The sequence below is a fragment of the Cryptomeria japonica genome, chromosome 8 (assembly GCF_030272615.1).
Source record: "Cryptomeria japonica chromosome 8, Sugi_1.0, whole genome shotgun sequence".
In the NCBI taxonomy this organism is placed as follows: Eukaryota; Viridiplantae; Streptophyta; class Pinopsida; order Cupressales; family Cupressaceae; genus Cryptomeria; species Cryptomeria japonica.
The window spans coordinates 540,536,548-540,551,660 of NC_081412.1; the positions used below are offsets into that span (position 1 = coordinate 540,536,548).

Here is a 15,113-nt window from a genome sequence, read left to right on the forward strand (position 1 = left end):
CCACCCTTCATCTTGACTTGGATCGGCCTTGAACCTTGGAGGAACGACCTTGAACTTGCGTAGAGAGTATTATCATTATCATCGCCCTGGTCCCTTGGAGAGGGACAGGAGCGATCCTTCCCTTGTGGCCACTACCTCACTTTGCCAGGTTCCAAGTTTATATTCAACGGACTCGTCCTTCTTCCCTCTATTCGTTCATGCCTTGACATCATTTGTAACTTTGCAAGAAAAGCAATTATATCAAAAATCGCTCTGGTCCCTTCCTGAGGGACAGGAGCGAACTAGGCATTTAGCACTGGTATGGACGTCCAAAAAATCTTCAAATTATATTCAATGCGTTCATCTCATGTTTTCCCTTGCTTTTGAACGTAAACTTGCCTTGACCCTTGTCTGGATTTTGCAAAATGGAGGAAATCGCTCTGGTCCCTGGGAGAGGGACAGGAGCTACAAGGTACCTCGCCCTGGTCCCTTGGAGAGGGACAGGAGCGATTTAGTCAATATAGGTCATTCTCCTTCGTTTTTGCATCTCAAATTATATTCATTTGGCAAAGCATCTTCCTTTGGACGTCCTCAAATTGTTAAGTTTTCAATATCTTGCAAGGACAAGGCGAAATTTGAATCGTAGCTCCGGTCCTTCACTGAGGGACAGGAGCGATTTTCCTCCTGGAGGCATTTCTGTGCTCACGAAAATCTTCAATTTATATTCAATGGAAAGATCTCGTCGTTCTCCATCACTTCAAACGTAAAATTTGTCTGGACTCTGCAAGGATGATGAGATATTTGAAATTGAGCTCCCGTCCTTCACTGAGGGACAGGAGCGATTTTGCTCCTACAGGCCAAAATAACAAGATTTTTCACATTTTAACACTTCACGAGGCAAAAACAAATCAATTCCAATGCCCAGGATCAAAATTCAAAAAAGTCAAAATTTGGTCAAAATATTCAATCAGACAAAAATTCATATTGACGGTCAACACTTAGACAAGTTTAAGCTCTGCATGAACATTCCAATTGAAAATTAGACCATTTTGGCGAAATCATTGCATTCAAAATTTGCATTCTAGAAAAGAAGCTCAAAAGCTCTCAAAAATGACTGGATTTTGGCTTGAAAAGGCAAAATTTAAAACCCTAAGGCTTGGCCCTAAATCCAGACAACTAACTGACTAACAAAACCCTAAAAACGAAAGCAAAAAGCGAGCGAAAAACAAGCAAAAAAGAGGGGGTCCCCATTTGCGATGGGGCGATGTGTGAAATGGTCACAACAGGCTCTCACCCTAAAGAATCAACTACACCATGATGAATAAAGGAGAAACAGTTACATCCTATTTCTTGAGGATCACTAAGCTTAGGGATCAACTATCCACTATTGAACATCTAGTAGACAACAAAGAACTTGCTATGATGGCCCTAAATGGACTTCCTACCTCATGGGAATCATTCATTCAAGGAATCAGTGCTCGTTCTAAATTTCCCAAGTTTGATACATTGAAAACTGATTGCATTCAAGAGGAATCTCGGCTTGTCACAAGAGGAATAAAACAAAACAATGATAATGAAGACATTCAAGTTCTAAACTCTAATTCCCACAAGAAAGGAAAGAAGAAGAACTTTAAGAGAAAGAGGGACAACAGCTCAAATGGGAAGAGGTCTTCAAAGAAGAAGAGAGACATTTCTGAAGTACAATGTTTCAGATGTGACCAATATGGGCACTATGCAATGAAGTGTCCAGACAAGATCAAACAACAAGCTTCAATGGTAGAAATTAAGAAAGGGAGTAATTCCAAGAAGCTAGTCTTCTACTCAGCCCTCTCTAGTCAAGTCACCTCCAGTTTCAGCACATGGGTGATTGACCACAGAGCATCTCGACACATCACTGGATTTCATGAGCACCTAGATACACTTGTGGAAAGTTCAAATGAAGAAGTGACAATTGGTGATGACTCAAATTATCCAGTTATGGGAATAGGAACCTGCAATATCAACCTAAAGTCGGGCATATCCCTACAGCTAACTGAAGTTCTATTTGTACTTGGTATAAAGAGAAACCTTGTCTCAGTTTCTGCACGTGAAGATAAGGGTTACAGATTAACCTTTATGGAAGGAAAGGTACTTGCTTGGCCAAAGAACTCCACCATCAAGAAAGCCCACACCATTGGAGTAAGACAAGGGAGCCTCTACAAACTTTGCACCACACCACCTCTAGCCTTGATTCATGAGACTCTAGATTCGAATGAACTTTGGCATAGAAGATTAGGGCACCTTCATTTCCATGCCCTACCTAAGATAGAGAAGATGGTGATCGGCTTACCCAAGCTAAGTCAAAAATCTGAAGGAGCTTGCAAAGGGTGTGCCTTGGGAAAGAATACTAAAGGGTCTTTTAATTCTAGCAACAATAAATCCAAAAATGTATTAGAATTAGTTCATTCTGATTTTTGTGGACCCGTGTCTGTACCCTCATTAGGGGGATTTTTATATTATGTAATATTTGTAGATGATTATTCTAGGAAGACCTGGATATATTTTCTGAGGTACAAAGAGTCTGAAGAAATCCTTTCTAAATTTAAGGAATTCAAAGCTCTTGCAAAAAATATGAGAGGTAAGAAAATCATAACCATAAGAACAGACAATGGGGGGGAATACACTTCTAATATGTTTAAAGATTATTGTATAAATGTTGGGTTTAAGAGGAAGTTAACTGTACCTTATAACCCACAACAAAATGGGGTAGTTGAAAGAAAGAATAGGACTATAGTAGAAGCTGCTAGGGCTATGTTGTTTGACCAAAATATAGAAACCTCATTTTGGGTTGAAGCATCTAAGACAGTTGCATCCATTCAAAATAGATGTCCTCATTCTCTTCTTGACAATAAAACCCCTAAAGTTTTACTGCATGATAGCTTCGGTAACATAAATGATTGAATGAGATATGAGATATAAATGAAGTCTCTCATTCAATCGTTTATCATATCGATAACTATGATAAAACCTTAAAGCAATTAATTCCTCTTTGATAGCCATTCTACATTTGCATATAAATAACCTATTCAGTTCAATCAAACCCTTAACATTGACAATCATACTATATCTTTTGTTTATGTTCATCGATTTACTAAATCTTGCATTCCGATTTGTATCGATTAACATAATTGATAATAAATAAATGATTAATTAAAACACCAATTAATATCGGGTTGTATATGCTTCTATATATCGGGTGGCAGGATAAAGGTTACCGATAGTTATCGATTGTTAAGCCTACACCGATAGTTATCGGTTGTTAAGGCTAACCACATGTTGATAACTATCGGCTGTTAGTATTGTGCAAACACCGATAGTCATCGGTTGTTAAAGTATTTACACACCGATAGATATTAACAATGAACATGCATTTGCTTGGTATTAACAAAGAGGCACGATCAAGTATTGTCTTGATCGGTCATGACCGATCAAGGCATTGCTTGATCATACCCCATTTGTTATATACTTATATTGAATGGCATTCGTGAGATAGGACATAGAAAATAACAAATGCTCCTCTCACCTGCCACAAACAAGAAGATAGTCAGATTCATATATTAATTCAGTAATATATATAACAAGATCATTTTAAATAGAATATAACTTGCATATTGAATGTAAATTGAACATCATTTACATGGTATTAGAGCTATAGTTAAATCGAACCTGAGGTTGTTCAATTTTACGTAAAATTCAAACCAAGCATATATTCAACATCACAATCCTATAAATGGCTAGCGCTATCAGATTTGAAGACAGACTCGTAGGAGGTGACAACTTCTCCGCATGGAAATTCAGAATTGAAATGACTCTAAAAGAAAACAAAGTTGAATCATTTGTAAAGACTGAAACTAAAGAAGCTGAGACTGAACCTGACAAAGCAATTTGGAAAGAAGGAAATGATAAGGCTATCAAAATCATAGTTGATGGGGTAAGGAACAACATTATGCCCATTATAAAGAAATATGAAACAGCCTTCAACATGTTCAAAGCACTTGAAGACGCTTTTGAAATATCAAATGCCAGTAGAACCTTGGCTCTAAAAAGAGAGATAAATCACATAGCCATGATAAAAGGAGAATCAGTCAATGCCTACTTCATGTGAATATCTACCCTAAGGGATGAACTGACAACCCTTGGATATGAGATCCAAAGCAAAGAATTAACCCTCATTGCTTTAGATGGGTTGCCTAGCACCTGGGAAACATTCGTCCAAGGCATCAGTGCAAGGGATAACTTCCCAAAATTCGATAGGCTAAAGGCTAACTGTCTCCAAGAGGAATCAAGGCAAAATAAGAAAGGGATCAAACAGAAGAATATGGATGAAGATCTTCAAGTTCTAAATACGAACTCAAACAAGAAAGGCAAGCAGAAGCAATTCAGGAAGAGAAAAGGTCATCACGGAAAGAACTCCTTCAAGAAAGACCCCTCTCAAATTCAGTGTTACAGATATGACAAATTTGGACACTATGTTGCCAAATGTCCAGAAAGAGCTAAACAAGCCACATTTGCCAAAACAGGAAAATCCAAAAGGGAAGAGGACTCCGAGAAGTATGTGCTCTATTCAGCACTCACAAATCAAGCATCAAACAAAGTGAACTCCTGGGTGATCGACAGTGGCCCATCCAGACACATCACAGGATTCAAAGAAGTACTAGACTCCATGAAAGAGGAGAATGATGAGGAGGTAACCATCGGAGATGACTCTACACACCCTGTCAAAGAAGTTGGAAACTGCACCATCAAACTAAAGTCAGGTGTATCATTACAACTTAGAGGAGTGCTATATGTTCCAGGCATTAAGAGGAATCTAGTCTCAATATCAGCACTGGAGGACAATGGATACAGAGTGACCTTCATGGACAACAAACTATTGGCTTGGCCAAAGAACTCATCCATCAAGAAAGCTAAAACAATTGGTCAAAGACAAGGCTACTTGTATGAGCTATGCACAGAGCCCAACTTAGCCCTAATTCATGAAACTACAGATGCCAATGAAATCTGGCATAGAAGACTAGGCCACCTAAATTTTAGAGCTTTATCATCAATGGGAGACCTTGTCACAGGTCTACCTAAGCTAAAGCAATATTATTCAGGGGCATGCACAGGATGTGCCCTAGGTAAAAATACTAAGGGTTCTTTTCAGAGTAGTACTAGGAAAACAAGTAAAATTTTAGAGTTAGTTCATTCTGATGTATGTGGACCTATGTCTGTAAATTCATTGGGGGGATTTTTGTATTATGTCATATTTGTTGATGACTACTCTAGGAAAACCTGCATCTACTTTTTGAAATGTAAAGAATCAGAAGAGATCCTTAATAGGTTTAAAGAATTCAAATCACTAACAGAGAACTACTCAGGAAACAAAATTAAAACCCTAAGAACTGATAATGGGGGGGAATACACATCAGAATTATTTAAAGAGTTTTATAAAAATTCAAGGATTAAGAGGGAGTTAACAATACCTTACAACCCTCAACAAAATGGGATAGCAGAAAGAAAAAATAGGACAATGGTTGAAGCTGCCAAAGCTATGATTCTTGATCAGAATCTAAATATCAATCTTTGGGCAGAAGCAACTAGCACTGTTGTATATATTCAAAACAGATGTCCTCACTCTCATCTTGAAGATAAGACCCCTGAGGAAGTCTTTACTAAATCAAAACCAGATATAAGCCACCTTAGGATTTTTGGATGCCCTGTCTATATTCATGTACCTAAGGAGAAAAGATTAAAATTAGAGCCTTCTGGAAAAAGGGGAATCTTTGTAGGATATAGTGAAACCTCCAAAGCCTACAGGATATATATACCTGGTCAAAAGAATATTGAACTAAGTAGGGATGTGATCTTTGAAGAAAACTAAGCCTTCAAAAGAGCCCAAAGCTCTCTAGATCCTGAAGTCTATATCCCCACCCCCAGCTTAGATAGAGATCCTACTCCTGAGCTTCAGAGGGAGAATCCTGAAGAAACTATGAGTGAAACTCAAAGTCCACCTAGAGAAAACCTCAAGAAAAGACCACTATGGGCCACAAAAACTGTAGAAGAAGCTCAGAAGTTTGTTGCTCCTTTAGGAACCTTCAGAGAAAGCAAAAGGCCTAATAAAAGCACTAGCTATGTTGCCCTTATGAATAATCTCTCTAAAGCCGAACCAAAAAATGTATCAGATGCACTTGAACATCATGTATGGAAGGATGCCATGTCTGAAGAGTATCGGTCCATTATGAAAAATGATGTTTGGAAGATTGTTCCTAGGCCAACTAAGAAATTTGTGGTTTCATCTAAATGGCTTTTCAAGATCAAACATGCTGCAGACGGCAGTATTGAAAAACACAAGGCCAGATTTGTAGCTAGAGGATTCTCACAAAGGGAAGGAATAGATTATGAAGAAACTTTTGCACCTGTTGCCAAGTATACATTAGTAAGAGTTGTATTAGCCATTGCAGCCGCAAAGGGGTGGAAGGTACACCAAATGGATGTTAAGACAACTTTTCTAAATGGTGAGATCTCAGAAGAAGTCTACCTAGAGCAACCTGAAGGTTTTGAAATTTATGATGTAGAGTCTCATGTGTGTAGACTCAAGAAAGCTCTCTATGGGCTCAAATAGGCTCCCAGGGCTTGGTATGAAAGAATTGACACCTATCTCTCAGGACTAGGCTTCTCCAAAAATGATGCAGATCCTAATCTCTACTACAAAAGAAATAAAGGTAATATGCTAATATTGATTTTATATGTTGATGACTTATTAATCACAGGAAATGATCACCTCATAGATCAATGCAAGAAAGATATATCCAAAGAATTTGATATGAAGGACTTAGGACTCCTTCATTACTCCTTCATTACTTCCTAGGATTGGAAGTATGGCAGAATTCTGACAACATTATGCTAAACCAAGGAAAGTACACCTTGGATATTTTGAAGAGATTCAGAATGCTAAACTGTAGACCCATGACCTCTCCTATGGAAACCAATTTACATAAACTTAAAGAAGAAGAAGCAGAGTCACAACCCACTGATCCTACTCAATACAGACAGATGATTGGGTCCCTGATGTACCTGGTAAATACAAGACCAGATATCTATTATGCAGTTAATGCCCTAAGTCAGTTTATGTGTGAACCGAAGGAGATACACCTGGTTGCAGTAAAACACATTATGAGATACCTACAAGGTACCCTAAATCATGGTCTCAAATATGAGAAAGTTGATATAGACCTACATGGATTTACAAATTCAGATTGGGCTGGAAGTGTGACAGACAGGAAAAGCACTTCAGGGTGTTGCTTCAGTCTAGGTTCAGCTATGATATCTTGGATCAGCAGAAAGCAGTTTTTTGTAGCTCAAAGGTCCACCGAGGCAGAATACATTGCAGCTTCTATGGCTGCTCGAGAGGCAGTATGGCTTAGGAAGTTACTTGTGAGGTTGTTCGGAGAACCTATGAAACCCACTGTTATACACTGTGACAACCAGAGCTGCATAAAACTTTTAGTAAATCCAGTGTTTCATGACAGATCCAAGCATATTGAGATTCCATACCACTATGTGCGAGATATGGTAGACAGGAATGCAATCCAACTAGAATATGTTTGTACAAGAGATCAAACTGCAGATATTCTAACCAAACCTCCTTCCAGAGTGAAGGTTGATCACTTCAGAAAAAGTTTAGGTATGATAGAAAGGTAATTTGCTTTGTAATCTGTATTTGCATATTTATAAGATGTTTAATGTGTAAACCTCTTTGTCATGATAGGACATTTTTGGATTTTATCCCCTGGGTTCATATCTAAGAGGTGATGATCTCTCAAGATAATGAACACTTGTATGGAGACATTATAAGGTGACGATCTTATAATGTCCAAACCAATTATCATGTTGGATCTCTGGTGTGTCATGGATGTGCCATGATTGTATTGTGATAAAATATTTGTATAAAGTGTTAGTGCAAATATCACAACTTGGATAAGATGAGAAGTTAATCCTCCTCATATGATTATCCTTAAGTATTACGTGTGTAGGCAATACTGATATCACATGCTTAAGTGATATCCTGTCAATCACAAGATTGACGTGATGGACTTCGGTATCACGTGTTTAGGTGATACTTCATATCATGTGATTAGGTGGTATGATTTTCTAGAATGTCTAAAATACTAACTATCATTTGAATTGTGATGCTTGAATATATTGTTTACATTCATCTTACCTAGCTAAGAGGGAGTGTTAATGCATGATAGCTTCGGTAAGATAAATGATTGAATGAGAGATAAACGAAGTCTCTCATTCAATCGTTTATCATATCGATAACTATGATAAAACCTTCAAGCAATTAATTCCTCTTTGATAGCCATTCTACATTTGCATATAAATAACCTATTCAGTTCGATCAAACCCTTAACATTCATAATCATACTATATCTTTTGTTTATGTTCATCGATTTACTAAATCTTGCATTCTGATTTGTATCGATTAACATAATTGATAATAAATAAATGATTAATCAAAACACAGATTAATATCGGGTTGTATATGTTTCAATATATCGGGTGGAATGATAAAGGTTACCGATAGTTATCGGTTGTTAAGCCTACACCGATAGTTATCGGTTGTTAAGCCTACACCGATAGTTATCGGCTGTTAAGGCTAACCACATGCCGATAACTATCAACTGTTAGTATTGTGCAAACACCGATAGTCATCGGTTGTTAAAGTATTTACACACCGATTGATATTAACAATGAACATGCATTTGCTTGGTATTAACAAAGAGGCATGATCAAGTAATGTCTTGATCGGTCATGACCGATCAAGGCATTGCTTGATCGCACCCCATTTGTTATATACTTATATTTAATGGCATTCGTGGGATAAGACATAGAAAATAACAAATGCTCCTCTCACGTGCCACAAACAAGAAGATAGTCAGATTCATATATTAATTCAGTAATATAGATAACAAGATCATTTTAAATAGAATATAACTTGCATATTGAATGTAAATTGAACATCAATTACATGAAGAAGCCTTTACTGGCAACAAACCTGACATAAGTCATTTTCGGATCTTTGGGTGTCCAATCTATATTCATGTCCCCAAAGAAAAGAGGTCAAAGTTAGAACCTTTTGGAAAGAAAGGAGTATTTGTTGGGTATAGTGAAACCTCTAAAGCCTACAAAATATACATACCTGGTCAAAGACAAATTGAACTAAGTAGAGATGTCATCTTTATGGAAGACATAGCATTCAGGAGGTCCAAAAGCTCTAGTGAATTAGAACACCAAGATCCTCCTACAGGCTTGGATGAGGATTCCACCCCTGAGATTCAGAGGGAGACCCCTTAAGATGCTGAGCATGAAGTTCAAGGCTTACCTTTAGAAGAAAATTATCCCGAAACTAGGAAGAGACCACTTTGGGCTAAAAAGATGCTTCAAGAAGCTGAAAATTATGCTGCTCCAAAGGGGACCTTCAGAGAAAGTAAGAGACCTAACCTATTTTCCAGTTATACTGCCTTGATCAGTGAGATCATTGATGCAGAACCTTCCTGTGTTGGAGATGCACTCAAGCATCAAGTTTGGAAAGATGCTATGTCAGAAGAGTATCAATCAATTCTGAAAAAATGATGTCTGGGATATTGTGCGTAGGCCTAAAGGCAAATTTGTGGTATCTTCTTAATGGCTCTTCAAAATCAAACATGCAGCAGATGGCAGCATTGAGAAGCACAAAGCAAGGTTTGTTGCCAGAGGTTTCTCACAGAAAGAAGGTATTGACTATGAAGAGACATTTGCTCCTGTTGCAAGATACACTTATGTCCAAGCAGTTTTGGCTATTGCAGCATCTAAAGGATGGAAAGTCCATCAAATGGATGTCAAGACTGCTTTTCTGAATGGTAAGATTGAAGAAGAAGTTTATTTGGAGCAACCTGAAGGTTTTGTGATTCATAAGGCTGAATCACATGTCTGTAGATTAAAGAAAGCTCTTTATGGACTAAAACGGGCCCCCAGAGCATGGTATCAAAGAATTGATCACTATCTCTTGGAATTAGGGCTTTTCAAGAATGAAGCAGATCCAAATCTCTACTACAAGCTAAAGGAAACAATTGCAGAATCAAAGTTTTCAGATGCTACATTCTACAGACAGTATTGGATCTCTGATGTATTTGGTAAACACAAGACCTGATATATGTTATGATGTAAATGCACTAAGTCAGTTCATGTGTGAACCCAGGGAAATACATCTTGTTGCTGCAAAGCATATTCTGAGATATCTTCGAGGAACTATTGGTTTTGGTTTGAAATATAAACATGTAGAACTTGACCTACATGGATTCATTGATTCTGATTAGGCTGGAAGCATAGTTGAAAGGAAAAGCACATCAGGATGTTGCTTCAGTTTAGGATCAGGAATGATCTCATGGATATGTCAAAAACAGTCTTCAATTGCTCAGAGTTCTACAAAAGCTGAATACATTGCAGCCTCCATAAGAGCAAGAGAAGCTGTATGGCTCCGGAAATTGCTTGTAGGACTATTTGATCAGCCCTTAAATCCTACTGTCATCTACTGTGATGATCAAAGTTGCATCAAGCTTTCAATGAATCCAGTATTTCATGACAGGTCTAAACACATTAGGATTCCTTATCACTATGTTCGAGATATGGTGGAAAGGAATGTGATCCAACTGAATTATATTAGTACAGGTGATCAAATTGCAGACATTCTTACCAAGCCTCTCTCCAGGATCAAGATTGAACACTTTAGAGATAAACTTGGTATGGTTGAAAACGTTATTTAATTTTGAGATAGAGTCTCATTTATTCTGATATACTAATATATTTAAAGATGTTTAGTGTGTAAACTCTTTTATTTGTCATGTGTGTGACTCCATGACTGCATGGGCCTTCTGTGAACATTATTGAAGGGTGACGATTTTTCAATAATGAACACTTGTTTCAAATTGATATTGTAAGGTGACGATTTTACAATTATCAATTTAACTATCTTGATGGATATCATATGACTTGATATTTGTGGACATGTCATGATAGTATATATATCTCTGAGACATTATGGTAGATATCTGTTAGTTGATATCACTAAATAAACCATGATTATGATAGAGATCTTCATGGTGACTATTATGAACATAATATTCGTGGACATGCCATGAAATCATTATCAGTATGGTAGGCATCATGTGACTTGATGCCAGTGCACATACCTTACTTGATAACTATGAGTTATGGTGAGTATCATGAGACTTGATATTCATTGTTGAACCATATCTCTGAATATCACTATGGTGCGATATCTTCTCTCTTCACAATCATTGGATGAATTGTGATGTTTTCTCCAACATGAAATGTGTCCTCCCTAGTTAAGAGGGATTGTTAATTTTGTAACGTCAGTCGTACTATTTCATGCTTCCGATATATATATATTAATTTGATTACATATATACTACTATGTTAACATTAACTAATGATAAATAAAACCAAAGTTAACTTATCGCGTTTGACCAACGGTTACACCGTTCATGGTATCGGGTGCTAAAGCGATTCTCAAACAAGTCGCACTCCTTTCGATCGGGTAAGTAAACGATGACTAGTTTATATACTGTGGTGAGAGGTATGTAGGGAAGAGATGTGTCTTCCCACGTGGGAAGACATATCTCTTCACTACGTAACCCCTCATCCACTTATATAGCATGCTTACATTGAGGAGGATGTACACACCGAAATTGATAAGTGTGGTGCATCTTTAAAACATGCTATAGCAGATAAAATACAACTTTCAGATCATATCTCCATCTCTTCTATTTTGATCATAGAATTTTGAAAGAACTTAACATTCAATAGTGAAATGCTAATTTTGTTTTTTTTATATATGTGGATGATTTATTTCTAACTGTTGGAGATAGTCTCATCATTAGATGTTACAAAGAATTAGCCACTGAATTTGGAATGAAGTATCTAGGCCTAATGCATTACTGTCTAGGACTAGAAGCATGGCAAAGATCTTATCCTTAGTCAAGAAAAATATGCCATTGATATGATGGATTGCAAACCTATGTCTACTCCTATAGAAATTGAGTTTATCTGCAGCTAACTCTGATTTTGCAGATCCATCGGAGTACAGGTAGTTGATTGGATCCTCAATGCATCTAGTTAACACTAGACATAATATTTGTTATGCAGTGAGTGCCCTCAACCAGTTCATGAACAAACCTAAGCATGTTCGTCTTGTTGCAATCAAGGATATCCTGAGATATTTGTGAGAAACAATTGGCTATGGGCTGAAGTATCCAATCAACACTGTCATTTCCTTGGAAGGCTACTTTGATTCTGATTGGGAAGAATGTATTACTGATAGGAAGGACACTTTAGGAATCTGTTTCAGGTTGGGTTCAACCGTGATCTCTTGTGCTAGCAAGTATCAGTCCACAATTGCATTGAGTACAGTGGAAGCTGAGTACATTGCATCAAGTGTGAAGCAATGTGGCTTCACAAAGCTTCTTCCTAGGTTGTTTGGGCAACCTTGGGAACCCACAGTCATTAATTGTGACAATCAGAATTGTATTAAGATGTTTGTTAATCTTGTGTTTTATAACAGGTCAAAACATGTGGAATCTCATTATCACTACATTTGTGATATGATACAGAAAAGTGCAATTCAGTTGAAATATGTCAGCACTATTGCAGCTGTTCTCACCAAGCCTCTTGCTCGAGTGAAGTTTGTGTACTTCAGAGAGAGACTTGGAGTTGTGGAGAACACAGCTTTGGTTGAGAGGGAGTCTCAATCCTAGTGATGCATTAAGTTGCATCTTCCACCCTCTGTCGATAATGCAAGGTGACATTGGATCCTCTCTAGGAAAAGATTGAGTTGCAAGACCTCCTCCACCCTCTGCGGGGAATGCAAGGTGGAACCACCCTCTGCGGAAAGCAAGGTGGCAGGTTATTCTTCTCAGTAGAGAAGTTTCAAGGTGTAAGACCTCTTCTCACCCTCTGCGGGCAATGCAAGATGGATATCATGAAAGAAGTTCATGATGTGTATTTATATATTTGTGTGTATTCATTTCTTGCAGGTGTGCATAATAAAGTTTTGGATCCATCTTTTGTGGGCAATGCAAGATGGATATCATGGAAAGGTCCATGATGATTTGTTATTTGGCTAGAACCCTCCCTATCTAAGAGGGAGTGTTGAAATTATCTAGCTAGTTTCGGATTCTACTATAATTAAATGTTGCCTTTGGCAATTAAAATTTAATTGATATTGAGTGAATATGTCTTGTAATGTTAAATAGGTCCAAAGTCAAATGCAATGTAAAGTGTCGCCCCATTCTTATGTAATTTGTAATAATTTATTATCCCAAGATGGGCGCCAATATGTAAGAAGGGAAATATAAATCAAGTCAGCCTACTTAGACCCAGCCGACTGAAGGAAAAAGGTGATTGAGTCTTGTATATAACAAGACTCAATCCTATCAACCATTTGATACACACATCAAGCACATATGATCAAGCATGGTCAAGTGAATATTATGATCTGCATTATACCTAGCGAATTAATCAGTCTGATTGAAGTGAATCTGCATTTCATGGCTGAGCGAAATTGTGTTCAATCTGAACAGCAAACTCATCTTGCACTTACTGGTCACTCCATCAGATCCGAACCTGATTCTATTGCTGTGCAACGTGTGCGAACATTTGTCTTCCTAAATAGTGCAAATCAGATCATGGAGGCTGTGCGAACTTGCATGCTATCCGAGCTGTAAACTGTCTTCATTCAGATCTGAACCTGGACATTATTGAGGGCAGACCTGAGCGAACTTGTTGAGAGCTTTGCTGGGTGAGATTGAGCAGTAATTATCTTCCTTTATGATGCCGAAGTTCTGCACATGATCAGGCGAATTAGGGCCTGCACATCAGAGGTTTGAATTGGCAAAGTTCTTCCCTAGCTTAGGAACTAAATCAGATAAGTAATTTGATCTATTCTTAATTGTAATCTGCTCATAATAAAAGGTTCTGATCTGGATCTTTGATGCTGAGTTTTTCCTCCAAGAGGGAGGTTTTCCCAGGGTATATTGTGTTTTGTGTCTCTTGTGTGTTTGCATTTAAGTTAATTTCTGAGTTTACTTAAATCTGATCACTAAAACTAACAAGTAATGGTGCCGATATACAAACTATTCATAGGATTTAGGATAATAGACATCATATGTGTTTTACCATGTGCAGCAAGACCTGGCACAAGTTTGGTCTAACCCCAAACATTTTGTGTTTCCTGAAACAGTCTGGACTAAACCCAGAACCTGCAATGTTTATACGAAATATAAACCATGAAAAAAAAATTCAAGAAGAAAAAATAGATGAGAATTTAAAGTTTATGAAATGAAATTCCTGTGGCCTCATGTTAAAGTTTTAAAATGAATCTCACTTGGTAGATTTATTTTTGTTCTTTGTAGAAATTTGCTGAGGAGATATATCCAAAAATGGCTTCTAGAAATTAGACCATGGAAACTGTGATGTTTGGTTTTAATGGATATATCATATATCCAAAACTGGCTTGGAAGATTAGACTGGAAACTTTGTTGCAGATTGCCTGATGTGATACTATAAAATGGAAAGGTTTTAACATGAATCTCACTTAGTAGATTTTTTTTTGTTCTTTGTAGAAATTTGCTGAAGAGATATATCCAAAACTGGCTTCTGGAAATTAGACCATGGAAACTTTGATGTTTGTTTTTATTGGATATATCATATATCCAAAACTGCTTGAGAAGATTAGACTGGAAACTTTGTTGCAGATTGCCTGATGTGATACTATAAGATGGAAAGATCACAACTTTACTTATTTAGCCCTTTGGTATTGAGATTTTTATAGCAATGTTATTTTTTACAAGCACAGTATGCTCACATCTGGGACTTATGTTTTTACTTCTTTTAAATTGAGATTAAAAATGTACAAATCCTCTCCTTGACTCCTATAGCCAAAAGGGAATTACAAGTTAGTCACATTGTCTTTCTTTAATAAGATTCTAAATAGGAATTGTATTGGGGGCTCCCTCTTTCAGTTATGGAAAAACTTAAGAATTACAACCTTACAT

General features: G+C 37.3%; 1 protein-coding gene across 3 annotated transcripts in view; it reads right to left on the minus strand.

Moving 5' to 3' along the window:
- The window catches only part of LOC131051920 (vacuolar protein-sorting-associated protein 33 homolog), a 208,623-nt gene that overhangs the window by 57,536 nt on the left and 135,974 nt on the right, over positions 1-15,113 (minus strand). The window lies entirely within an intron of this gene.